General features: G+C 50.4%; 12 non-coding genes across 12 annotated transcripts; all 12 read right to left on the bottom strand.

Annotated features, from left to right (window-relative positions):
* Positions 1-12425: 12425 nt before the first annotated feature.
* Positions 12426-12517, bottom strand: MIR1421V (microRNA mir-1421v). The gene has a single exon (NR_034891.1). It is a non-coding gene; the product is annotated as a microRNA mir-1421v (primary transcript).
* A 469-nt stretch (positions 12518-12986) lies between these two features.
* On the bottom strand, positions 12987-13077 carry MIR1421W (microRNA mir-1421w). Its single transcript, NR_034892.1, has one exon. It is a non-coding gene; the product is annotated as a microRNA mir-1421w (primary transcript).
* A 647-nt stretch (positions 13078-13724) lies between these two features.
* Positions 13725-13835, bottom strand: MIR1419B-1 (microRNA mir-1419b-1). The gene has a single exon (NR_034893.1). It is a non-coding gene; the product is annotated as a microRNA mir-1419b-1 (primary transcript).
* A 595-nt stretch (positions 13836-14430) lies between these two features.
* MIR1421X (microRNA mir-1421x) lies at positions 14431-14516 on the bottom strand. Its single transcript, NR_034894.1, has one exon. It is a non-coding gene; the product is annotated as a microRNA mir-1421x (primary transcript).
* Positions 14517-14956: 440 nt separating this feature from the next.
* MIR1421Y-1 (microRNA mir-1421y-1) lies at positions 14957-15069 on the bottom strand. The gene has a single exon (NR_034895.1). It is a non-coding gene; the product is annotated as a microRNA mir-1421y-1 (primary transcript).
* A 1206-nt stretch (positions 15070-16275) lies between these two features.
* MIR1419B-2 (microRNA mir-1419b-2) lies at positions 16276-16390 on the bottom strand. The gene has a single exon (NR_034923.1). It is a non-coding gene; the product is annotated as a microRNA mir-1419b-2 (primary transcript).
* Positions 16391-18923: 2533 nt separating this feature from the next.
* On the bottom strand, positions 18924-19010 carry MIR1421Z (microRNA mir-1421z). The gene has a single exon (NR_034896.1). It is a non-coding gene; the product is annotated as a microRNA mir-1421z (primary transcript).
* A 933-nt stretch (positions 19011-19943) lies between these two features.
* Positions 19944-20052, bottom strand: MIR1419C-1 (microRNA mir-1419c-1). Its single transcript, NR_034897.1, has one exon. It is a non-coding gene; the product is annotated as a microRNA mir-1419c-1 (primary transcript).
* A 576-nt stretch (positions 20053-20628) lies between these two features.
* MIR1421AA (microRNA mir-1421aa) lies at positions 20629-20721 on the bottom strand. Its single transcript, NR_034898.1, has one exon. It is a non-coding gene; the product is annotated as a microRNA mir-1421aa (primary transcript).
* A 2026-nt stretch (positions 20722-22747) lies between these two features.
* On the bottom strand, positions 22748-22849 carry MIR1421AB-2 (microRNA mir-1421ab-2). Its single transcript, NR_034924.1, has one exon. It is a non-coding gene; the product is annotated as a microRNA mir-1421ab-2 (primary transcript).
* A 1008-nt stretch (positions 22850-23857) lies between these two features.
* MIR1421Y-2 (microRNA mir-1421y-2) lies at positions 23858-23967 on the bottom strand. Its single transcript, NR_034918.1, has one exon. It is a non-coding gene; the product is annotated as a microRNA mir-1421y-2 (primary transcript).
* Positions 23968-24427: 460 nt separating this feature from the next.
* Positions 24428-24512, bottom strand: MIR1421AG-1 (microRNA mir-1421ag-1). The gene has a single exon (NR_034922.1). It is a non-coding gene; the product is annotated as a microRNA mir-1421ag-1 (primary transcript).
* Positions 24513-24652: the final 140 nt, after the last annotated feature.

Raw genomic sequence — 24652 nt, 5'->3', positions numbered from 1 at the left:
CTGTGCCTGTTTCCTCACCTGTACAACGAGAATACAATACCTTCTCCCCCACCCTCCACCACCTTCCTCTTTGCCTGTGAGTGCCACAAGGGACAGGGACAGTGGCTAGTACGATAATCTTGTATCTACCTTACCTAGGCCTTAGCACAGAGCTTTTGCATACAGTAAATGCTGAAAAGTACCCCTCTCATTCCACCCAATTTTCCTTTTTCCTCCTAAATGTACTTAGTTTGTGTCTTTCTACTGAATTGTCAGCTCTTTGAAGGGCAGGATCCTGTCTTCCAACTCTGTGGTAGTCCCCCAAGCTCAGGAGAGCTTGGCTCAACACATAACAGCGATGGCCGGTAGGTGCAAGAGATTGGAAAGGCTACTTCAAAGAGCAACCTTTTAAATCATACCATATCATCAGTGGTATTTATTGAACACTTACTGTGTGCAGAACCCTGTACTCGCTCTTGGGAGACTACAGTACAGTAAAGGGATATCTCCTCCAAGAGGCCTTCCTCAACTAAGCCCTCATATCCTCTTCTCCCACTCCCTTCTGTGTCACTTTGTTTTTGCTCCCTTTATTCACCCTCATCTCCATGGCACTTATGTACATATCCAGTGTGGCTCAGTGGCATGGGAGTCAGAGGTCAGGGGTTCTAATCCCAGCTCCGCCCCTTGTCAGTTGTGTGATTTTGGGCAAGTCAATTCACTTGTCTGTGTTTCAGTTACCTCATCTGTAAAATGGGGATTAAGACTGTGAGCCCCATGTGGGACAACCTAATAATGTTGGTATTTTATAATGTTGGTATTTATTAAGCGCTTACTATGTGCCGAGCACTGTTCTAAGCGCTGGGGTAGACACAGGGGAATCAGGTTGTCCCACGTGGGGCTCACAGTCTTAATCCCCATTTTACAGATGAGGGAACTGAGGCACAGAGAAGTGACTTGCCCACAGTCACACAGCCGACAAGTGGCAGAGCTGGGATTCGAACTCATGAGCCCTGACTCCAAAGCCCGTGCTCTTTCCACTGAGCCACGCTGCTTCTCCAGCGTGATTACCTGAATCTAGCACAGCGCTTAGAACAGTGCTCGGCACATAGTAAGCCCTTAACAAATACCATCATCATCATCATTATTATTATATCCCTCATTTATTCACATTGATGTCTGTACCCCCCTCTAGACTGTAAGCTCATTGTAAGCAGGTATCACGTCTACCAACTGTTACATTGTACTCTCCCAAGTGCTTCGTACAGTGCATTGCACACGGTAAGCACTCGACAAATAAGTGGTTGATTGATTACAATACAACACAGTTGATAGACATGTTCCCTAACCACAATGAGTTTACAGTCTGGTGGGGGACAGACATCAATATAATTTATAACACAGAATTTATAGATCTGTACCTAAGTACTGTGGGGCTGAGGGTGGGATGAATATCCAATCAATCAGTTGTATTTACTGAGCACTGCAGAGCAGCATGGCGTAGTGGATGGAGCGCGGATCTGGGAGTCAGAAGGTCATGGGTTCCAATCCCGGCTTGACTACTGGTCCGCTGTGTGACCTTGGGCAAGTCACTTCACTTCTCTGGGCCTCAGTTACCTATCCTGTTAAAAATGGGGATTGAGACTGCGAGCCCCTTGTGGGACAGGGACTGTGTCCAACCCGATTTGTTTGTATCTAACCCAGCGCTTAATACAGTGCCTGGCACATAGGAAGCGCTTAACAAATACCATTATTATTATTATTACATGTCCTAAGATATGTATGCACCAAAGTGCTCTGAGGTGGTTGGGAGTGCATGAGTGCTGTAATGGTAATTGGGAGGCTCTGACCTGAGGAAAAGGAACCTTAATCAAGAAAAGCCTCCTGCAGGTGGTGAAATTTCAGCAGGGCATTATAGATGGAGAGGGCTGTGGACCGATGCATTTTATGGCACTGAGGAGTTTCAGGCAGCATAAAGGGCACGAGTCAGGAGTCGGAGAAAGAAGAGTCGAAAGCCAGGCACTATGAGAAGGAACAGAATGTGACTGCACTGTAAGCTTCTTGTGGGTAGGGAACGAGTCTACCAACTCTGCTATACTGTACCTCCCAAGCACTTAGTACAGTGCTCTCCACACCGGAAGCACTTAATAAGTACCACTGTTTAACAGGAACATAGCAATTGACAGGCCCAGCACTTGAAAGGCTCTTCTGACATCATCCCCAAATAAGGAACCCCTGAGTCTTTCTGCTTGCCAGCATCTCAGCAGGAGGTGTTGCTCTCAAATCAATAAATAGTATTGATTAATAGTATCCTGTAGAAGTGCCAGTGAGTCGACTGTAAGACCCCCTTCATCACCACAGTTTTACCTGGGAGCAGCATCTTAGGCCAGGGAAATAACTTTCTAGGCCCATTTAAGAAGACCACTTTAGAATCAGAGTGGCCTAGTGGATGGAGCACGGGCCTGGAAGTCAGAAGGTCCTGAGCTCTAATCCCAGCTCTGCCATTTGTCTGCTGTGTGACCTTGGGTAAGTTGCTTCACCTCTCTGTGCCTCAGTTATCTCATCTGTAAAATGGGAATTAAGACTGTGAGCCTCCGTGAGACACAAACTGCATGCAATCTGATTAATTTATATCTACCCTATTACACTGCCTGACTCATAGTAAGTGTTCAATACACACAATTAAAAGTAACTAAATAGAAAAAATTTAAGAAAAGTCCCCAAATCTTACATGCCATTCAAGGAGAGTTTTCACAATATTCATTTTAAAGACATTTACCTCTAACAGAGTTTGGTGGGGCATTTGGCCTCTATTTCATTATTTACTTTGGACATTTGAGAACAACAGGAGAAGATGTCAATTAGAAACAAGTTGGCTGTCTTACCACAAAAGTTTCAGAAAGATCATGACACCAAGGAGAAAAGTAAAAACGGAGCCAGGCACTGGGGATAAGAAATGCACAGTGCTATGAGGGGCAGTCTTTTCATGACCATGATGTAGAAGCAATTGTAAAATCATTCACTGATTTAATCAGCCACACTTGCCTACACTGATAAAATCATCACGGATAAAAATATCACCACCGATAATGTCATCTCCAAACCTGAAGCAGGTGTGTGTGTGTGTGCATATACACACACACACACACACGAATATTATATTCATTCATTTATTCGACCGTATTTATTGAGCACCTTCTGTGTGCATAGCATTGTATTAAGCACTTGAAAAGTACTATATATATATATATACATACATATATGTATATATGGAAAATTAAAGGTAAAAAAGAGTGAGAGTAATATATGCTCCACTCCCTCCACTTGCTTCTATTACAACTCTACTGATAGAGAGGGAGGTTGGGAATGAAGTTTATAGGATGAGGGAGAAAACAGGATGAAATGGAACCAAGTTAAGGTTGTCTTCCACAAGCATTTTAAACAGGAAAAGAGAAGTGATGTGGCTTAGTGGAAAGAGCACAGGCCTGGGAGTCCGAGGAACTGGGTTCTAATCCCAGCTCTGCTGTATGAGCTCGGGCATGTCACTTGAGTTCTCTGTGCCAGAGTTTTCTCAACTGTCAAATGGGGATTCAATACCTCTTCTCCCTCCTACTTAGACCTTGAGCCCCATGTGGGACAGAGACCATATCTTCTGACCTGACTTTTATCAACCCCCAAACTTAGAACAGTGCTTGATACAAAGTAAATGCTTAACAAATACCACTATTGTGAGTATTATTATTATTATTATTAATAAATCCACTTCCTGAGTCCTAAATTGGTATCAAACCCTGAAAACAAATGTGAAAAACATCTTTCACCTCCATTAGGTGACAGATAAGACAAGCGAAAAACCGTAGCACTCTGATTAAATCGTAATTGTAGGCACTGGCAGCCCTTTGCAGAAGAGAGCAAGGTAGAACAGTACTCCAAGGGTTAAACTTTTTTTTGGAGGGGGGGAGCTGTTCTCCCCTCAATCTTGTTACTACCCAGTCTCCCCCAATACTCCAGCCCTTGTAAGGAGTGTGCATTTTTGATTACTGGTTGACTCTGTCTTTCCATCTGTTCACCTCATCTGCCGTGTTTTCACTATCCTTCTGCAGTCTGCTAATTACTGGTACATTTTCTTTGCTGCCAGAGGGTTTTGGAACTGGCTGCTGACTACTCGTGTGATTTCTGCTGAAGTCATCTGCTTTGGTTTCTGGGACAGAGCACTCTGATGGGCGGGGGGGGGGGGGGATTTCACTCGTTTTGTTTCCCTGAAGTCATTTACAATCATTTCTCTGGAAAAGACTTTAGACAAGTCTTCTCTGAAAATAGTTTTTGGTCAAATGTAAGATTTTGCCCTTCATTGGAAAGTCACACCACCTTTACTCTTCATTCAAATTGGCCATTTGGTCCCGTTGCTCTCTCACTGTAGCTATTTTCTGCTCCCTGCTTCCAATCATCCCCTTGTCTGGGAACATGTGAGCGGCCTTGCAGAACAGTTCAAAACAGCTGGCTGCCCACTAAAACATTTACCAGACCACAAAATGTCTAGGAGGAACCTCTGGCTTTCTGACCAATTCGATGCAAAGGATATTTCCTAGACTGTCAAGCACCTTGTGGGCAGGAAATGTACCTCCTCCCTCTGTTACGTTGGACTCCCCCAAGCACTGAGCACAGTGCTCTGCACACAGTAAACATGATCGACTGATTCCTTTCCTGTCCAGGAAGGTGCATGTACTTTAGCCTGTTTTTTTTTCTTCTTTTTATGTGTCTGTGTCAAGCACCATTTTAAGCTCTGGGATAGATGCAAGTTCATCAGGTCAGACACTGTCCCTGTCCCACATGGAGCGGTTCCACTCAAATAAAAACTGGTCAGTTTTGGAGAATGATTCTGACCTGACTTGTGCAAAATGCACCCCCATCTCTAACCTTTATTTGTGACTCCTCAACGTTTCTAGAAAAATCAGCAGAGTGCAAATTAACATGTTCAATCTGCAGGAAGACTTTGGCTCTGTTTTAAAAATAAAAATCCACTACAAGCATCATTTACGTCAAATTACCTGCTCTCCCTGTCTAGTCCCTCTCTCCCCTACCCTTCAAATCCCTATCTGTATCTTACAGTGAATCCTTCTGAATGTTTAAATATTTGAACAACCAAATCATGAGTTGCGAGGAGGAAAAACTAGAGAACTCAGAGTCAGACTTTCTTGCCCAGTCTTTGACTTTTTTCAGGTACAAAGAACGCAGTCTCCACAGTGCAAGAAACTTCAGAAAAGTTACAACCTCAAGTGGTTTCCTCCAAGCCACTTTCTTACCACCTGGCTACATGAATCTAGCCTGCCCCTTCAAAGACAATTTGATTCTTTCATTTAAAAGCCTCTCAGAGAAGGCAACTGGGAAAAAAGATGTCTTAATCGCATAACTTCTGACTTGATAAATAGTCCTACTATAAAGTTAATAGCCTGGCTGATTTTACATTGGCTTACGCTAGGTGAAATAAATTGTTCGCGATGTTGCTTTCTTTAAAAATGCGTAGTTTTCACCTCCCAGGTTTGTACAGCCGAACCTGGCTGTGAGATAGATTCAATTTAGATCATTCAACATTCCCAGTCATTCATCACCCGTTGGACTGTACAGCGGACCTAACCCACCAGGCTTTATGTGGACACCAAGGGGCCCTGGAGCAGAGGGAAAACTCGTTGGAATAAAGCAATAAAGTCAATTTGACTCCTGGACCAGGCCTTAAATAGACCTCTTCAGAATTGCTCTCTTCCTCTACAGCGGACCTAACCCACCAGGCTTTATGTGGACACCAAGGGGCCCTGGAGCAGAGGGAAAACTCGTTGGAATAAAGCAATAAAGTCAATTTGACTCCTGGACCAGGCCTTAAATAGACCTCTTCAGAATTGCTCTCTTCCTCTACAAATGAGCAGGAAACAAAAGGGCAATGCTCCAGTAATGAACCCGTTTGTCTCCAGATAATTTTATTTTTTGTGTGACCTCATCGGTTGCTAATTGTTGAATTGGAAAACCATTAAGGGTTTTGTCCTAAACCTGACTTAAACAGATTCAGTGCATTTACAAGAAATAGGGAGTAAAATAATGTATTCATTCGATCGTACTGATTGAGTGCTCACTGTGTGCAGAGCACTAAGTGCTTGGGAAAGTACAATACAATAAAAAGTGACATTCCCTGACCACGATGAGCTCACGGTCTGGGGGGGGCGGGGACAGACATCAATACAAATAAATAAAATTATGGATATGTACATATGTGCTTTGGGGCTTTGTGGGGAGAGTAAAAGGAGCAAGTCAGGGCGACACAAAAGGGAATGAGAGGTGAGGAAAAGTGGGGTTTAGTCTGTAAAGGCCTCTTGGAGGAGATGTGCTTTCAATAAGGCTGGGGTTGGGGGAAGGGGTTGTCGGATTAGAGGAGGGAGGGAGTTCCAGGCCAGAGGCAGAACGGTGAGACAAGCAAGATCGGGGCACAGTAAGAAGGTTAGCATTAGAGGAACGAAGTGTGTGGGCTGGGTTGTAGAAGGAGAGTAGCGAGGTGAGGCAGGAGGGGGCAATGGAGTATAATAGTTGTGGTATTTGTTAAGCACTAACCATGTGCCAAGCACTGGGGAAGATGCAAGATCATCATGTTAGACACAGGGCCTGTCCGACATGGGGCTCACAATCTAAGCGAGAGGGAGGACAGGCTCTACCTCCTCACGCTGAGAAGCAGCATAGCTTAGTGGAAAGAGCTCGGGCTTGGGAGTCAGAGGTCATGGGTTCTAATCCCAGCTCTGCCACTTATCAGCTGTGCGACTTTGGGCAAATCACTTCTCTGTGCCTCAGTTACCCTCACCTGTAAAATGGGGATTAAGTCTGTGAGCCTCAGTGGGACAACCTGATTACCTTATATCTACCCCAGCACTTAGAACAATGCTTGGCATATAGAAAGAGCTCAACAAATACCATTATCATCATTTTACAGATGAGAAAACTGAGGCCCAGAGAAGTCCAATGACCTGTTAAATCGGATCACTTGTCATAAGATGCCGTCATGCAAGTTGGCACCAAAGTACCTATTATTAATAATAACTGTACTTGTTAAGCATTTATTATGTCAAACATTGTCTTAAGCACTGGGGTAGATACAAGATCATCAGGTCAGACACAGTCCCTGTCCCTCATGGGGCTCACAGTCTAAATAAGAGGGAGAACAGGGACTGAATCCCCATTTTATAAATGAGGAAACTGGGGCACAGAGAAGTGAAGTGACTTACCCAACCTCATCGCAGCCGATCGGGGCTGAGCCGGGGTCAGAACCCAGTTCCTCTGATTGCTAGGCCCAGGTCCTTTCCCAAATGTGAGATATTCAAATATGACCAATCAATTGATCATTGGTATTCAATCAATCAAGAATTGGTATCTATTGAGTGGTTCCTATGTGCAGAGCACTTACTAAGTGCTTGGGAGAGTCCAATCCGACAGAATTAGCAGACAAATTTGCTACCCATAACGACCTTACAGTCTTGAGGCTTACTGAGTGCTATGTGCAGAGCCCTGTACATAGCACTTGGGATAATAGCAACCATGAAGATGGTAGGCCCAATTCCTGCCTTAATGATTAGTGGGTAGCTGAAAGTCTTTACGGTGCCCTCCTACATTGCAAAGAGTGTCGTTTTTACGAGCCATTTATAAACCTCAGCATGCTACCTTTCAGTTTAACGACTCTGAACAATCTAGGAGAGGTACTGACAAGCTTCCATCCAAGTCTTTTAGGCTCGTGGGTGGGCAGTGCACGATTTGGGGATACGAAGCTGGGTAAAAGACAAAAAGCAACCAGCATTTGGGCTAGGATAGAGATTCATGAGACGAGTAAATGAGGGAGAAAGAAGGGGATAGCCTAATTTCATTTAAAAGCATAAGGCAATACTGAGTATCAGGTGACCTCTCTCTCGCCCTTGAAACTTTACAGCCATAACCATTTCCATACTTGCAGAAAGAGAACAGCTTTGGTAAGATCCTATCGTCCCGAGAGGGTTGTTTCGAGAGGGGCGCGTTCCTTTATTTCGTATCAATCAGTCATATTTACAGAGTGCTTACTCTGTGCAGAGCAGTGCATTAAGTACTCGGAAGAGAGTACAGCAGAATGGATTTGACGAGACGTAATGAATGGATTTTATAGTACTCATTAAGTACTTACTACGTGCCAGACACAGAGAACCACTGGAATAGATATGAGGTGATCAGGTTAGACACCATCCCTATGCCAGGTATAGAGCTCATAGTCTTAATCCCCCTTTCCCAGATGAAGTACCTGAGGCCCAGAGAAGTTAAGTAACTTACCCGAGGTCACGTAGCAGACAGGTGACAATGCTGGGCCACTTCAAGTCAAGTGACTTGCCCAGGGTCACACAGCAAACAGTTGGCAGAGTTTGGGATTAGAACCCAGATCCTCTGACTCCTAGGCCCATACACTTCCCACTAGGCCACGGTGCGTCTCTTGAGTAAACACCATTTCTTTTTGGCCCAGGTATCAACCACCTTCCATATAACTAGAACTGTGACAGACCCAGAGATCATGATTATAATCAGAGCACTAGAGGAGAAGCAATGCCACTGGCAGCAGCCGGAAGGACACCTGGGGCAGTGTAGTTGGGTAGCTTTACTGCCGGTCCCTCTTCAAGTCAATAAAACCGGGCCAATTTTTTACTTACAGAGCCTGGACTTCCTCCCCATGGGGGAAAAGCAAGCAAGAGAGGTTAGGCTGAGCTAGAAAATGTTTAGTCATGAGCTAGAAAATGTTTAGTCATGCTCAGAAGCAGCAGCATGGCCTAGGAGAAAGAGCATAGGCCTGGGATTCAGAGGATTCAATGGGGATTCAATATCCGTTCTCCCTACTACTTAAGAGTGTGAGCCCCAAGTGGGAAAGGGAGTGTCCCACCTGATTGAAATCTACTGCAGCACTCGGAACAGTGCTTGACACCAAATAAGTGCTTAACAGATAGCATTATAACAATATTGAGGAGCAGCCTGGACCAGTGGATAGAGCATGGACCTGGGAGTCAAAAGGACCTGGGTTCTAATCCTTCATCACTTGTCTGCTGTGTGACCTTGGGTTAGTCGCTTCACTTCTCTGGGCCTCAGTCACCTCATCTGTATAAAGGAGGCAAAGACCATGAGCCCCATGAGGGAGAGGGACTTTGTCCATTCCGATTAACCTGTACTTACCCCAGCGCTTAGTACAGTGTCTGGCACATACTTGGCACTTAAGAAATACCGTGAAAATAATTTTAAAAATAATAATAATAATGTATGAGTAGAGTAAGTCTTCCAAGGGCCCGTTTGGTACTTGTCCAATCCTAAAGGGGTGGTGGGGGCTTCGGGGCCATGGCTCTTCTACACCGGGGTAGCAACGGACCTCCAGACAGCCTCAGACCAGCCAGGGCAAGGTAGATTCCATCGTATAACTCAATATGGGTATTGGGGTCCAGGGCCGCCATTCATAGATGTACCAGACTGGGCCAGTGAGGAAACTGAAACCATGTGAATCACCTCGATGTTTCTGCTGCAACAATGGCCAGACAAGGTCCCGAATTGGGAAGTCGGCAAACTCAGCCTGAAAAAATGACATTATGCCACTCTGAATGTCACCCCATTACACTGTGCTGTAGGGCAACAGGGGCTACAGTGCAGCCTAGTGGAAAAAGCACGGGTCTCAGAGTCAGAAAACCTGGGTTCTATTCCCACCTCAGCCGGCTGCCTTCTGTGTGACCTCGGGTAAGTCACTTCCCTTCACCGTGCCACAGTTCCTTCATCTGTCAAATGGGGAGTCAATATCTGTTTTCCCTCCTACTAAGATTGTAAGCCTCATACGTGACAGGTAAACTGGTGAACATGTGTTTACCGGTGCTAAGAAAATACTTGACACACAGTAAGTGCTTCGAGAACACCACGACGACGATAGGAATTAAGGATGGGTATGCACAAAAAAGTCAAAGCAGCGCAAAACTGCCTGCCATCACTGCTGTACCTCTGAATGAAAAATAAAAATAATAATGATGATGGCATTTGTTAAGCGCTATGTGCCAAGCAGAGAATCACAATGCAGAGGGCACATCTCGCCATCCCACCGACTGACGTGTGATCCCATCGCACCGGGCCGTGGATCACCCGAGAGCCTCTGCTTCCACTTTTCGATTACCCGGCGGGGCCCGTGAGAACACCGAGGCAGCTGGTATCACCACTCCGTCTTTCTCGTGGCTCTCGACAGACACGCACGGTGCTGGGTGATGATACCACGGGATGAGGTAGCACACGATATCTCCCAGCACTTTGCATGACACCATCACTGTGCCCCAGATACCATCTGGGGCTCAAGCAAACCTTCATTCTCCTCCCAGGCCGGGCACACGCCTAAAACTGAAATAGCTGCAGCTCCCATCCATCTGTGCGGCAGCCCTGGGTGGGGTAGGAGTGAGGGTCTACCTCGTGCCCATTAAACCATGCTGCATTTCAACCCAACCGCACCGAACGGCACACGGCACCCAGACACTCAGTGGTATGACACCTGGAATCACAGGAAACAGAGACGGCCGTCTTCTCTCTACCATGCATCTGGCTTGGAGAGACATGGCACTGTGTACAGAGGTCGCATGCTCGCAGCCTGCTCCACCGTCATAGGGCATGATAATAATAATAATGTTGGTATTTGTTAAGCGCTTACTATGTGCTGAGCACTGTTCTAAGCGCTGGGGTAGACACAGGGGAATCAGGTTGTCCCACGTGGGGCTCACAGTCTTAATCCCCATTTTACAGATGAGGGAACTGAGGCCCAGAGAAGTGAAGTGACTTGCCCAAAGTCACCCAGCTGACAGGCGGCGGAGCGACTTGCACACGCCATGCCGCATGCGATCGGGGGACATGGAATTCTGTCCTCTCATCTAATGGGTAGGGCCCATGCAGAGAACTGATGCAACTCCCAACTGCCCTCACTGCTGCCTAGAGCTCTCACCTACGACAGGCTGTGCTGTGTCAGGACACCAGCACACCAGAGAGCACGGTGCGTCGTGACGTAGGCCGAGTGTGACACCATCACAGTGCGCTGATTACACCATCGGCTAACTAGGCAGGTGGCATCATCACACTCCGGTCACCACGCTGGGCTATAGTTGAAAGCACCACGCAGGACTGCATGTGGCCACCTCATATTGCACAGAACAACACCTGCAGGCCCGGGCGTCTGTTAACCGGATGCCAGCCTGGGCCCGCGCAGTAAAGGGAGGTAGCCTTCCCTTCTCTGACCTATCTCTGGCCGAAGAGACACAGCGCCTTGTAGGGAGGACACGCTCCCCACAGCATATTAAACCATCACACGGCACGATGCGTGAACTCTTCACACTGTGCCACATGGGACCAGTAGTCGGGGAATTCCATCCCTTCATCTATGAACTGGGGCCCGGGCGGACACCAGACGCAGTTGACGACGGCACTCAGCCTTTGTGAGGGTGCTCGCTTGAGAGCCAAAGTGCTGCATCAGGACAGCAGCACACTACGTCATCATGCTGCCCTCTATGTCAACTGTAATGTGAGCGCTCATTGATTCAGACGTGAGGCTGGACACCTGTGGAAAAGTGAGGCTACCCGCAACTCACAACTGTCTGTGCTCCAGGTGTAGATGGGCAGGCACAGCACTGTGCAATGTGGGCAGCAGTCTGAGCTGCACGTAACTGTAACACACAGCATGTTATTTGTGGCAACCTCTCATTGCGTCGTTGGCCCCTTAGGGCTCAGGCGTCCACTACTCCAGCCACTAGCATGACCCTATGCAGAAATATCAAGGGGACCCTCCAGTCTCTGCCATATCTCTGGCCATAGAATCATAGTGCTGTGTCACGAAGTCACACTGCAGACAGCACGTCTGGCCATCACCCCACCGACCGGCATGTGACCCCATCGCACCGTGCCCAGATCACCCAAGGGCAGCAACCTCCATTGTTCACTTACCCGGCGGGGCAGGTGAGAAGACCGAGGCAGCCGACATCGCCATCCATCTTTCCTGCGGCTCTCAACGGACCCGTGCGGTGCTGGGTGATGATATCACGGAATGAGGTAGCACGTGGTAACGTCTCCCAGCATTGTGTGTGACACCATCACTATGCCTCAAATATCATCCGGGGCTCAGAAATTCTGTCATTCCCCTACCAGGCCAGGGCCAAAACTAAAATTGAGGTAGCCACAGCTCCCATCTGTCACTGGGGCAGTATTAAACGGCGAAGTGTGGCACCCTAAAATGTAGCCACTGAACCACACTACATTTGACACAATTGGGCAAGACTGCATGTGGCACTCGCACACCATGTGGTACTACGCCTTTGGACTCGGGTGTCCGTTAACTTGCTGCCAGGCTTGGCCTATGCCAGAAACTGAGGCAGCCATACAGTGTCTGCCCAATCTCCAGATGGAGAGACTCAGTGCAGTGTAGGGAGATCAAACGTGATGCAGCATATTCCACTACCACACTGCATCACGTGTAACCTGTTCACACGTGCCGGAGGTCAGCCGGGATCCCGGAACTCCCTCCCTCTGTCTATCGGACAGGGCCCGAGCGGAAAACTAAGGCGGCTCCCAACTCCCTGCTATCTTTCCTGGAGCTCTCACAAATGCAGGCATTGAACGACACCATCCCTCAGTGCTAAAGGTTGCACCGTCACTGAGACCCGGGACTCAGGCATTCTCCAAGTGGACCAAGCTGGGCACACGTGAACAACTGGGGCAGCTGCAGCTCCCATCCATCAGTGTGGTAGCCCATGTCAGAGGAGGAGCGGGGCTCTAGATTGTGCCCATCGAACCACGCTGCATTCGACCCAACCACGCAGGACTGCTCATGGCACCCTGACACGCAGTGCTACAACAACTGTTGGCCCAGGTGTCCACTCACTGGTTGTCAAGCTGGGCCAGAGCATGACAAAGAAGGAACAGAAAAAAGAGGCAGAAATCTGGTCTCTGACATGTGCCCGGTTAGGAAAGCGCACCACTGGATAAGAAGATCACCCACTATGCAGCGTATTCCAGCATCACACGGCATGATGTGTAACCTCCACACGCCATGCTGCATACGACCAGAGATCGGGGAATTCCATTCTCTCGTCCTCCAGGCAGGGAACACGCAAGAACCTGGCACCCCGGGAGATTGCGTTCTGTCTTCACTACAGTTCTCACCCAAGAGGCGTGGACCCAGGTCACACTGTCACATGACTCGGGAGCACCTGACACCACGGTCCATCATCACACACCTGGGCTCCGAGCTTCCTTTGATTTGGGGGTGAGGCTGGACACGCACAGCCAACTGAGGCCGTCTGCAACTCGCTACCGTCGGGGCTGCAGCTCTGGACGGGGATGGGCAGCGGGCAGGAATGTGGCCAGCAGTCCAAGCCGCACATGACCCCAACACACACCACTGCGTGTGGCATGCTCACACTATATCATTGGCCCTTGGGGCTCGGGTGTCTGTTACTCCAGCTACTAGGCTGGCCCTGAGCAGAAATAAGAGTCAGCCCTACCATCTCTGCCGTACCTCTGGCCGGAGAGTCACGGCACTATGTCGTGAAGTCACGCTGCGGACAGCCCGGCTCATCGTCCCACCACCCGGGGACGGACCCCATCGCACCTTGCCGTGGATCACATGGAGGCCACCGCTTCCATCGTTCCGTTACCCAGCGGGGCCCGTGAGAAGACTGAGGCAGCTGGTATCACCACTCCCTCTTTCCCGTGGCTCTTGATGGACATGTGCTGTGCTGGATGACAATATCACTGAATGAGATAGCACGTGATAACATCTCCCAGCACTGTGCATGACACCATCACTGTGCCCAGGATGTCACCCGGGGATCGAGAATCCCTTCATTCTCACACCAGGCCAGGCGCACACCTAAAAATCAGGCAGCCACAGCTCCCATTCATCACTTGGGTAGACCTGGGCAAAGAAGTGTGGCACTCTAGAATGTGGTCAATATAGCATGCTGCATTTGAAACAGTTGCGAAGGACTGCGTGCGCTAACCTTACACATCACCATATGACCCCATGGGCATGGGGCATGGGGCATGGGGCATGGCATCAGTTGCCATGCTATGACTGTGAAAGAAACTGAGGCATCCGTCCCACCTCTGCCGTATCTCAGGCCAGAGTAAGACGGTGGGCCCGTCCGGAGGTCACATGCCGAAAAACGAGGCCACCCACCAACTCCCTTGTCTCGGTGCGGCAGCTCTGGCTGAGGATTGGCAGCGTTCTGGAACTTGGTCATCAAAGCCTGCTGAATTTGAAACAACTATGCAGAACTGCATTTGGCACACTCGCACCATGTAGTAGTGTGAGTACTACTACACTCGGGCTACCGTTAACTTGCTGCCGGGCTTGGCCTGTGCCAGAAACTGAGGAGGCCATACAATCTCTGCCTAATCTCCAGTAGGAGAGACACAGTGCAGTGTAGGGAGGTCACACACGATGCAGCATATTCCATTATCATGCTGCACCACACGTGACCTACTCACACTGTGCCATAGGTCAGTTGGGATCCCAGAACTCCCTCCCTCCATCATGCCGGGCCCATGAGGAAAACTAAAGCAGCTCCCAACTCCATTCCATCTTTCCTTCAGCTTGCACAGATGCAGCCATGCAACAGCACCACCTCTCATCACTAAACATAGCACCTTCATTGTGTCCCGTATATCGCCTGGAGCTCGGACATCCCTTCGTTCTCGCACCAGGCCGGGGACGGATGTAAAACTGAGGCAGCCACAGCTTCTACCAATCATTTGGGCAGGCTGGCTGGGGGAGGAGTGGGCTTCTAAATTGTGCAAATCAAACTACACAGCATTTGACACAGTTGTTCCGGGCTGTGTGTGATGCCCTCAACTATGCGGTGTGCCACCTGTGGCTTCGGGTTTTCCCTTAGCTTGGTCCCAGGTGTGGCCTGCACCAGAAGCATCTCTGCCCAATATCCAGACAAAGACACAGTACGGTGAAGTGAGGTCACATGTGATGAAGCATATTCCACGCTCACACTGTACCACATGTGCCCTCCTCACACTGTGCCATAGATCAGCCTGGATCCCAGAATTCCTTCCCTCCATCGGGCTGGGACAACATGGAAAACTGAGGCAGCTCACATATCCATTCTATCTTTCCTGCAGCGCACACAAATGCAGGCATTCAACGACACCACCACTCAGTCAGAAATGTGGTACCGTCACTTTGCCCCTTTTATCGCCCGGGGCTTTGGCATCCCTCCATTCTACTACCAGGCTGGGCACACGTATAAAACTGAGGCAACTGAAGCTTACATCCATCAATGGGGCAGCCCATGTCAGAGGAGGAGTGGGGCACTAGATGGTGTCCATCGAACCATGCATCACTCGAACCAACCAAGTAGGACTGCTCGTGGCACCCTGACACTCAGTGCTACAACACCTATTGTCCCGGGTATCCACTCAATGGCTGTCAAGCTGGGCCAGAGCATGACAAAGAAGGAGGAGAAAAAACAGAGGTGGGAATCTTGTCTCTGACATATACCCGATTGGGAAAGGCGCACCACTGGATAGGGAGATCACCCGCTATGCAGCATATTCCACCACCACACGGCATGATGTGTGACCTCCACAAGCCATGCCGCATGTGACCAGAGATCGTGGAATTCCATTCTCTCTTCCACCAGGCAGGGCCCATGCAAGAACCTGGCACCCCGGGAGACTGCGTTCTGTCTTCACTACAGTTCTCACCCAAGAGGCATGGACCCAGGTCACACTGTCACATGACTCGGGAGCACCTGACACCACGGTCCATCATCACACACCTGGGCTCTGAGCTTCCATTGATTTGGGGGTGAGGCTGGACACGCATGGCCAACTGAGGCCGCCTGCAACTCGCTACCATCAGGGATGCAGCTCTGGACAGGGATGGGCAGCGGGCAGGAATGTGGCCAGCAGTCCAAGCCACACAGGACCCCAACACACACCACTGTGTGTGGCATGCTCACATTACATCACTGGCCCTTGGAGCTCGGGTGCCTGTTACTCTAGCTACTAGGCTGGCCCTGAGCAGAAATAATAGTCAGCCCTACCATCTCTGCCATACCTCTGGCCGGAGAGTCATGGCGCTGTGTCGTGAAGTCACACTGAGGATATCACGGCTCATCGTCCCACTGCCCGGGGATGGACCCCATCGCACCTTGCCGTGGCTCACCTAGGCCGCTGCTTCCATTGTTCCGTTACCCAGCGGGACCCGTGAGAAGACTGAGGCAACTGGTATCGCCACTCTGACTTTCCCGCAGCTCTTGATGGGCATTTGCAGTGCTGGGTGACGATATCACCGAATGAAATATCACGTGATAACATCTCCCAGCACTGTGTATGACACCTCACTGTGCCCAGGATGTCACCTGGGGCTCGGGCATCCCTTCATTCTAATAATAATAATAACGCTGGTATTTGTTATGTGCTTACTACGTGCCAAGCACTGTTCTAAGTGCTGGGGTAGGTACAAGGTAATCAGGTCGCTCCCAGGTAGGGTTCACAGTCTTCATCCCCATTCTACAGATGAGGTAATTGAGGCACAGAGAAAGTTAAGTGACTTGCCCAAGGTCACACAGCTGACAAGCGGCAGAGCCAGGATTAGAACCCATGACCTCTGACTCCCAAGCCCATGCTCTTCCCACTGAGCCATGCTGCCAGGCACACACCTAAAACTCAGGCAGCAATAGCTCCCATTCATCACATGGGTAGACCTGGGCAAAGAAGTGTGGCACTCCAGAATGCGGCCAATGCAGCATGCTGCATTTGAAACAGTTGCGAAGGACTGCGTGTGCTAACCTTACACTTCACCGTATGAACCCATGGGCCCAGGTGTCCGTTTATCGGATGCCATGCTATGACTGTGAAAGAAACTGAGGCATCCCTCCATTCTCCTGTATCTCAGGCCACAGTAAGATGGAGGGACCTTGGGGAGGTCACATGCCGACCAAGGCGGCCCACCAACTCCCTCCTCTTGGTGCAGCAGCTCTGGCTGAGGACGGGCAGCGTTCTGGAGCGTGGACATCAAAGCCTACTGCATTTGGCACACTCACGCCGTATTTTCATTCAATAGTATTTATTGAGCACTTACTATGTGCAGAGCACTGTACTAAGCGCTTGGGATGAACAGGTCGGCAACAGATAGAGACAGTCCCTGCCGTTTGACGGGCTTACAGTCTAATCGGGGGAGACGGACAGACAAGAACAATGGCAATAAATAGAGTCAAGGGGAAGAACATCTCGTAAAAACAATGACAACTAAATAGAATCAAGGCAATGTACAATTCATTAACAAAATAAATAGGGTAATGGAAATATATACAGTTGAGCGGACGAGTACAGTGCTGTGGGGATGGGAAAGGAGAGGTGGAGGAGCAGAGGGAAAAGGGGAAAAAGAGGGTTTAGCTGCGGAGAGGTAAAGGGGGGGTGGCAGAGGGAGTAGAGGGAGAAGAGGAGCTCAGTCTGGGAAGGCCTCTTGGAGGAGGTGAGTTTTAAGTAGGGTTTTGAAGAGGGGAAGAGAATCAGTTTGGCGGAGGTGAGGAGGGAGGGCGTTCCAGGACCGCGGGAGGACGTGGCCCAGGGGTCGACGGCGGGATAGGCGAGACCGGGGGACGGTGAGGAGGTGGGCGGCGGAGGAGCGGAGCGTGCGGGGTGGGTGGTAGAAAGAGAGAAGGGAGGAGAGGTAGGAAGGGGCAAGGTGATGGAGAGCCTCGAAGACTAGAGTGAGGAGTTTTTGTTTGGAGCGGAGGTCGATAGGCAACCACTGGAGTTGTTTAAGAAGGGGAGTGACATGCCCAGATCGTTTCTGCAGGAAGATGAGCCGGGCAGCGGAGTGAAGAATAGACCGGAGCGGGGCGAGAGAGGAGGAAGGGAGGTCAGAGAGAAGGCTGACACAGTAGTCTAGCCGGGATATAACGAGAGCCTGTAGCAGTAAGGTAGCCGTTTGGGTGGAGAGGAAAGGGCGGATCTTGGCGATATTGTAGAAGTGAAACCGGCAGGTCTCGGTAACGGATAGGATGTGTGGGGCGAACGAGAGAGACAAGTCAAGGATGACACCGAGATTGCGGACCTGAGAGACGGGAAGGATGGTCGTGCCATCCACGGTGATAGAGAAGTCTGGGAGAGGACCGGGTTTGGGAGGGAAGATGAGGAGCTCAGTCTTGCTCATGTTGAGTTTTAGGTGGCGGGCCGACATCCAGGTGGAGACGTCCCGGAGGCAGGAGGAGATGTGAGCCTGAAGGGAGGGGGAGAGGACAGGGGCGGAGATGTAGATCTGCGTGTCATCTGCGTAGAGATGGTAGTCAAAGCCGTGAGAGCGAATGAGTTCACCGAGGGAGGGAGTGTAAATGGAGAACAGAAGAGGGCCAAGAACTGACCCTTGAGGAACTCCAACAGTTAAAGGATGGGAGGGGGAGGAGGCGCCAGCGAAGGAGACCGAGAATGACCGGCCAGAGAGATAAGAGGAGAACCAGGAGAGGACGGAGTCCGTGAAGCCAAGGTGAGATAAGGTATGGAGGAGGAGGGGGTGGTCGACAGTGTCAAAGGCAGCAGAGAGGTCAAGGAGGATTAGAATGGAGTAGGAGCCATTGGATTTGGCAAGAAGGAGGTCATGGGTGACCTTAGAGAGAGCAGTCTCGGTAGAGTGGAGGGGACGGAAGCCAGATCGGAGGGGGTCTAGGAGAGAATGGGAGTTAAGGAATTCTAAGCATCGATTGTAAACAACTCGTTCTAGGATTTTGGAAAGGAAGGGTAGTAGGGAGATAGGGCGATAACTGGAGGGGAAGTGGGGTATAGTATGCCACCTATAGGGTCAGGCTACTGTTAACTTGCTGCAGGGCTTGGCCTGTGCAAGAAACTGAGGAGGCCATACAATCTCTACCTAATCTCCAGTAGGAGAGACGAAGTGCGGTGTAGGGAGGTCACACGCGATGCAGCATATTCCACTATCACGCTGCACCACACGTGACCTGCTCACACCATGCCGTAAGTCAGCCAGGATCCTGGAACTCCCTCCCTCCATCTACCAGGCAGGGCCCAGGTGGAAAACTGAGTAGTTCACAACTCCATTCCATCTTTCCTGCAGCTTGCACAAATGCAGCCATTCAATGAAACCATCTCTCAGTGCTAAATGTGGCACCATCACTGTGCCCTGGATAACACCCGGGGCTTGGGTATACCTTCATTCTCACACCAGGTGGTAAAACTGCGTGTATAACTGAGGATGCTGAAGCTCCCCTCCTTCAGCGTGGCAGCCCATGTCCCGGGAGGAGCAGGGTTCTAAATTGTGCCCATCAAACCCTGCTGCATTTGACATAATCTCGCAAGACACGTCGTGGCACCCAGCAGCTTGGCTCAGTGGAAAGAACACGGGCTTTGGAGTCAGAGGTCATGAGTTTGAATCCCAGCTCTGCCACTTGTCAGCTGTGTGACTGTGGGCAAGTCACTTAACTTCTCTGTGCCTCAGTTACCTCATCTGCAAAATGGGGATTAAGACTGTGAGCCCCACGTGGGACAACCTGATTCCCCTATGTCTGCCCCAGGGCTTAGAACAGTGCTCTGCACATAGTAAGCGCTTAACAAATACCAACATCATTATTATTATTACTATTATTACCTATGGGTCCGGGGGTCCGTTCACTGGCTATCAAGCTGGGTTGGAGCTGGAAATGGAGGAAAGAGGGCAAGCCAGGAATTCTGTCTCTGCCTTACGCCTACCTTCTCTGCCGTACCTCTGGCCGGAGAGTCACAGCGCTGTGTCTTGAAGTCACACTGCATACAGCACAACTCATCATCCCACCGCCCTGGGACAGACCCCATCGCACCTTGCCGTGGATCACCTGAAGTCCGCTGCTTCTATCATTCCATTACCCAGCAGGGCCCATGAGAAGACTGAGGCAGCTGGAAGGCCACTCCATCTTTCCAGCGGCTCTTGATGTGCATGTGCGGTGCTGGGTGACGATATCACCGAATGAGATAGCACGTGATAACATCTCCCAGAACTGTGCATGACCATCACTGTGCCCAGGATGTCACCTGGGGCTCGGCCATCCCTTCATTCCCACACCAGGCCAGGCACACACCTAAAACTCAGGCAGCCACAGCTCCCATTCATCACTTGGGTAGATCTGGGCAAAGAAGTGTGGCACTCTAGAATGCGGCCAATGCAGCATGCTGCATTTGAAACAGTTGCGAAGGACTGCGTGTGCTAACCGTACACGTCACCATATGAACCCGTGAGCCCAGGTGTCCGTTTATCAGTTGCCATTCAATGACTGTGAAAGAAACTGAAGCATCCTTCCCACCTCTGTGGTATCTCAGGCCAGAGTAAGACGGTGGGACCGTCAGGAGGTCACATGTGGAAAACTGAGGCTGCCCACCAAGTCCCACCTCTTGGTGCTGCAGCTCTGGCTGAGGTTGGGGAGCGTTCTGAAACGTGGCCATCAAATCCTGCTGCATTTGAAACAACTATGCAGAACTGCATTTGGCACACTCACGCCGTGTAGTAAACCTCTAGGCTCGGGCTACTGTTACCTTGCTGCTGGGCTTGGCCTGTGCAAGAAACTGAGGAGGCCATACCACCTCTCCCTAATCTCCAGACAGAGAGACACAGTGCTGTGTAGGGAGGTCACACGCGATGCAGCATATTTCACTATCACACTGCATCACACATGACCTGTTCACACCATGCCGTAGGTCAGTTGGGATCCTGGAACTCCCTCCCTTCATCTATCGGGCAAGGCTCAGGTGAAAAACTGAGGTAACTCCCAACTCCATTCCATATTTCCTGCAGCTCTCACAGATAATAATAATAATGATGTTGGTATTTGTTAAGCGCTTACTATGTGCAGAGCACTGTTCTAAGCGCTGGGGTAGACACAGGGGAATCAGGTTGTCCCACGTGGGACTCACAGTCTTAATCCCCATTTTACAGATGAGGTCACTGAGGCACAGAGAAGTTAAGTGACTTGCCCACAGTCACACAGCTGACAAGTGGCAGAGCTGGGATTTGAACTCATGAGCCCTGACTCCAAAGCCCGTGCTCTTTCCACTGTGCCACGCTGTAGCCATTCAATGAAACCACCTCTCAGTGCTAAATGTGGCACCATCACTGTGCCCTGGATAACACCCGGGCTTGGGCATCCCTTCATTCTCACACCAGGTGGGGCCTGTATATAAAACTAATGCAGCTGCAGCTCCCCTCCTTCAGTGTGGCAGCCCATGTCCCAGGAGGAGCAGGGTTCTATGTTGTGCCCATCTAAACATGCTGCATTTGACACAATCTCACAAGACTCCTCTGGCACCCAGAAACCCACCTATGGGCCCGGGGGTCCATTCACTGGCTATCAAGCTGGGTCGGAGCTGGAAACGGAAGAAATGGAGGAAAGCGGGAAGCCAGGCATTTTGTTTCTGCCTTATGTCTGGCTTGGAAAAATGCAGTGCTGTGTAAGAAAGTCACACTACGCAGCATATTCCACCACCACATGGCATGACATGTGACCAGCAGTCATGCAATTCCATTTTCTCATCTACTCAGCACGGCCCATGAGAAAACGTGACATCGCTGGCGAAAGCATTCTGGAGAGAAGCAGCGTGGCTTAGTGGAAAGAGCACGGGCTTGGGAGTCAGAGGTCGTGGGTTCTAATCACGCCTCCACCACTTGTCAGCTGTGTCACTTTAATCAAGTCACTTCACTTCCCTGTGCCTCAGTTACCTCATCTGTAAAATGGGGATTAAGTCTGTAAGCCCCACAAGAGACCACCAGATTACCTTGTATCTCCCCAAGTGCTTAGAACAGTGCTTGGCACATAGTAAACCCTTAACAAACACTATATTATCATCATAACATCACAAGACTCAGAAGCATCCGACGCCATGCGCTTTCACTCACCAGGGGTCCAAGCTTCCGTTTGCTTTCGGGGCGAGGCTGGACACGTGTGGAAAACTGAGGCTCCCACCAACTCGTCACTGTCAGTGCTGCAGCTCTGAATGGGGAGAGTACAGCCGTCAAACCACACTGCACATACCCCAACACACAGGACTTCATGTGTGGCATCCTCACACTACATCATTGGCCTCTTGAGGCTCAGGTGTCTATTACTCCGGCTGCTAGGCCGGCCCTCTGCAGAAACATCAGGCAGCCCCCGCGTCTCTGCCGTACTTCTGGCCCGAGAATCACGGCTCTGAGTCGAGAAGTCACACTGCAGACGGCACATCTCACCATCCCTCCACCCGGAGTGTGACCCTATCCCACCGTGTCGTTGATCACCTGAGGGTCGCTGCTTCCATCGTTCCATTACCCAGCAGGGCCTGTGAGAAGACTGAGGCAGCTGGAATCGCCGTTCTATCTTTCCCACGCTTCTCGACGGACAAGTGCGGTGCTGGAGTATGACATCATGGAACAAGGTAGCACGTGATGACATCTCCTGGCACTGGGCGTGATGCCATCGCTGTTCACCGTTTAACACCTGGAGGTCGGGCATCTCTTCATTCACATACCAGGCTGGGCACACACCTAAACTGAGGGAGCAGTAGCTCCCACAGATCTGGCAGTAGCCCTGTCTGAGGAGGGGCGTAGACTGTGACCACTGAACTGCGCTGCATTCAACACATCTACACACGACTCCATGAGGGACCCCAACACCCAGCAGTATGACACCTGGCTACCAGGCTGGGCCCCTGCAGAACGCGGCAGCCTCAATCCCATCTCTGCCTTGTCTCTGGCCGGAAAGACCCAGCACTGTGTACGGAGCTCAGACGCATTGCATCGCTTTCCGACATCACTCTGCAAGACGTGTGAGCTCCTCACACCGTGCCGTACGTCACCTAGGATGCTGGATTTCCCTTTATTCATGTCCTTCGCAGGAAACATGCGGAGAACTGATGGCGCTCACAACGGCCTCTTCTCTTTGCGAGAGCTCTGGCAAAGAAATGCCATGATAGGTCAGGATGTCAGCACACCAGGTGGCACGTGAAACAATCACATACAACCTTATGTGACATCAAGGTGATGCGTGGTATGCATCACGCAGGTGGAGACGTCCTGGAGGCAGGAGGAGATGCGAGTCTGAAGGGAGGGGGAGAGGACAGGGGCGGAGATGTAGATCTGCGTGTCATCTGTGTAGATATGGTAGTCAAAGCCGTGAGAGCGAATGAGTTCACCGAGGGAGGGAGTGTAAATGGAGAACAGAAGAGGGCCAAGAACTGACCCTTGAGGAACTCCAACAGTTAAAGGATGGGAGGGGGAGGAGGCGCCAGCGAAGGAGACCGAGAATGACCGGCCAGAGAGGTAAGAGGAGAACCAGGAGAGGACGGAGTCCGTGAAGCCAAGGTGAGATAAGGTATGGAGGAGGAGGGGGTGGTCGACAGTGTCAAAGGCAGCAGAGAGGTCAAGGAGGATTAGAACGGAGTAGGAGCCATCGGATTTGGCAAGAAGGAGGTCATGGGTGACCTTAGAGAGAGCAGTCTCAGTAGAGTGGAGGGGACGGAAGCCAGATTGGAGGGGGTCGAGGAGAGAATGGGAGTTAACTGAACGTGGGACCATCACTGTGTCCCGTATATCACCTGGAACTCAGGCATCCCTTCATTCTCGCACCAGGCCACGGACGGATGTAAAACTGAGGCAGCTGCAGCTTCCACTAATTAGTTGGGAAGCCTGGCTGGGGGAGAAGTGGGCTTTTCTAGATTGAGCAAATCAAATTACACATTATTTGACACAACGGCGCCAGACTGTGTTTGATGCCCTCATGCCATGCGGTGTGCCACCTGTGACTTCAGATTTTCCATTAGGTTGGTGCCAGGTGTGACCTGCACCTGAAGCATCTCTGCACAATCTCCAGACAAAGAGACACAGTGCGGTGCAGAGAGGTCACATATGATGCAGCATATTCCACTATCACACTGTACCACATGTGCCCTCCTCACACCGTGCCATAGATGAGCTGGGATCCTGGAACTCCCTCCCACCATCTATCGGGAAGGGCCCACGTGAAAAAGTAAGGAAACTCCCAACTCCTCTCCACCTCTCTGGCAGCTCTTGAAAATGAAAGCATTCAATGACAGCATCGCTTAGTGCTAAATTTGGCACAATCACTGTGCCTCGTCTTTCCCGTGGGGCTCGGGCATCACTTAATTAGCACACCAGGCAGGGTACACGCATAAAACTGAGGCGGCCACAACTACCACCCCTCAGTGAGGCAGCCGTGGCTGTGGGAGGGAAGTGGCTCTCATTGTGCCAATCAAACTCCACCACATTTGACCCAATCGTGCAGGACTGTGTGTAGTACCCTCTCGCCATGAAGTATGCTACCCACAGAGTCGGGCTTCCGCTACCTTGCTGGCAGGCTTGCCCTGTCCAGAAACAAGGACTGCCAAACCATCTCTAGCCAATCTGCAAACGGAGAGATACAGCACGGTGTATGGAGGTCACACGTGATGCAGCTTATTCCACTATCATACTGCACCACGTGTCCACCTCAAACTGTGCCGTAACCCAACTGGGATCCCGGAACTCCTTCCCTCCATATACCGTGCAGGGCCAACGTGGAAAACTGAGGCAGCTCACATATCCATTCTTTCTCCCTGCGCACACAAATGCAGGCATTCAATGACACCACCACTCAGTCAGAAA

Source organism: Ornithorhynchus anatinus, chromosome X1, assembly GCF_004115215.2.
Source record: "Ornithorhynchus anatinus isolate Pmale09 chromosome X1, mOrnAna1.pri.v4, whole genome shotgun sequence".
NCBI classification, from domain to species: domain Eukaryota; kingdom Metazoa; phylum Chordata; class Mammalia; order Monotremata; family Ornithorhynchidae; genus Ornithorhynchus; species Ornithorhynchus anatinus.
This window is presented reverse-complemented; position numbering and strand designations above follow the sequence as displayed.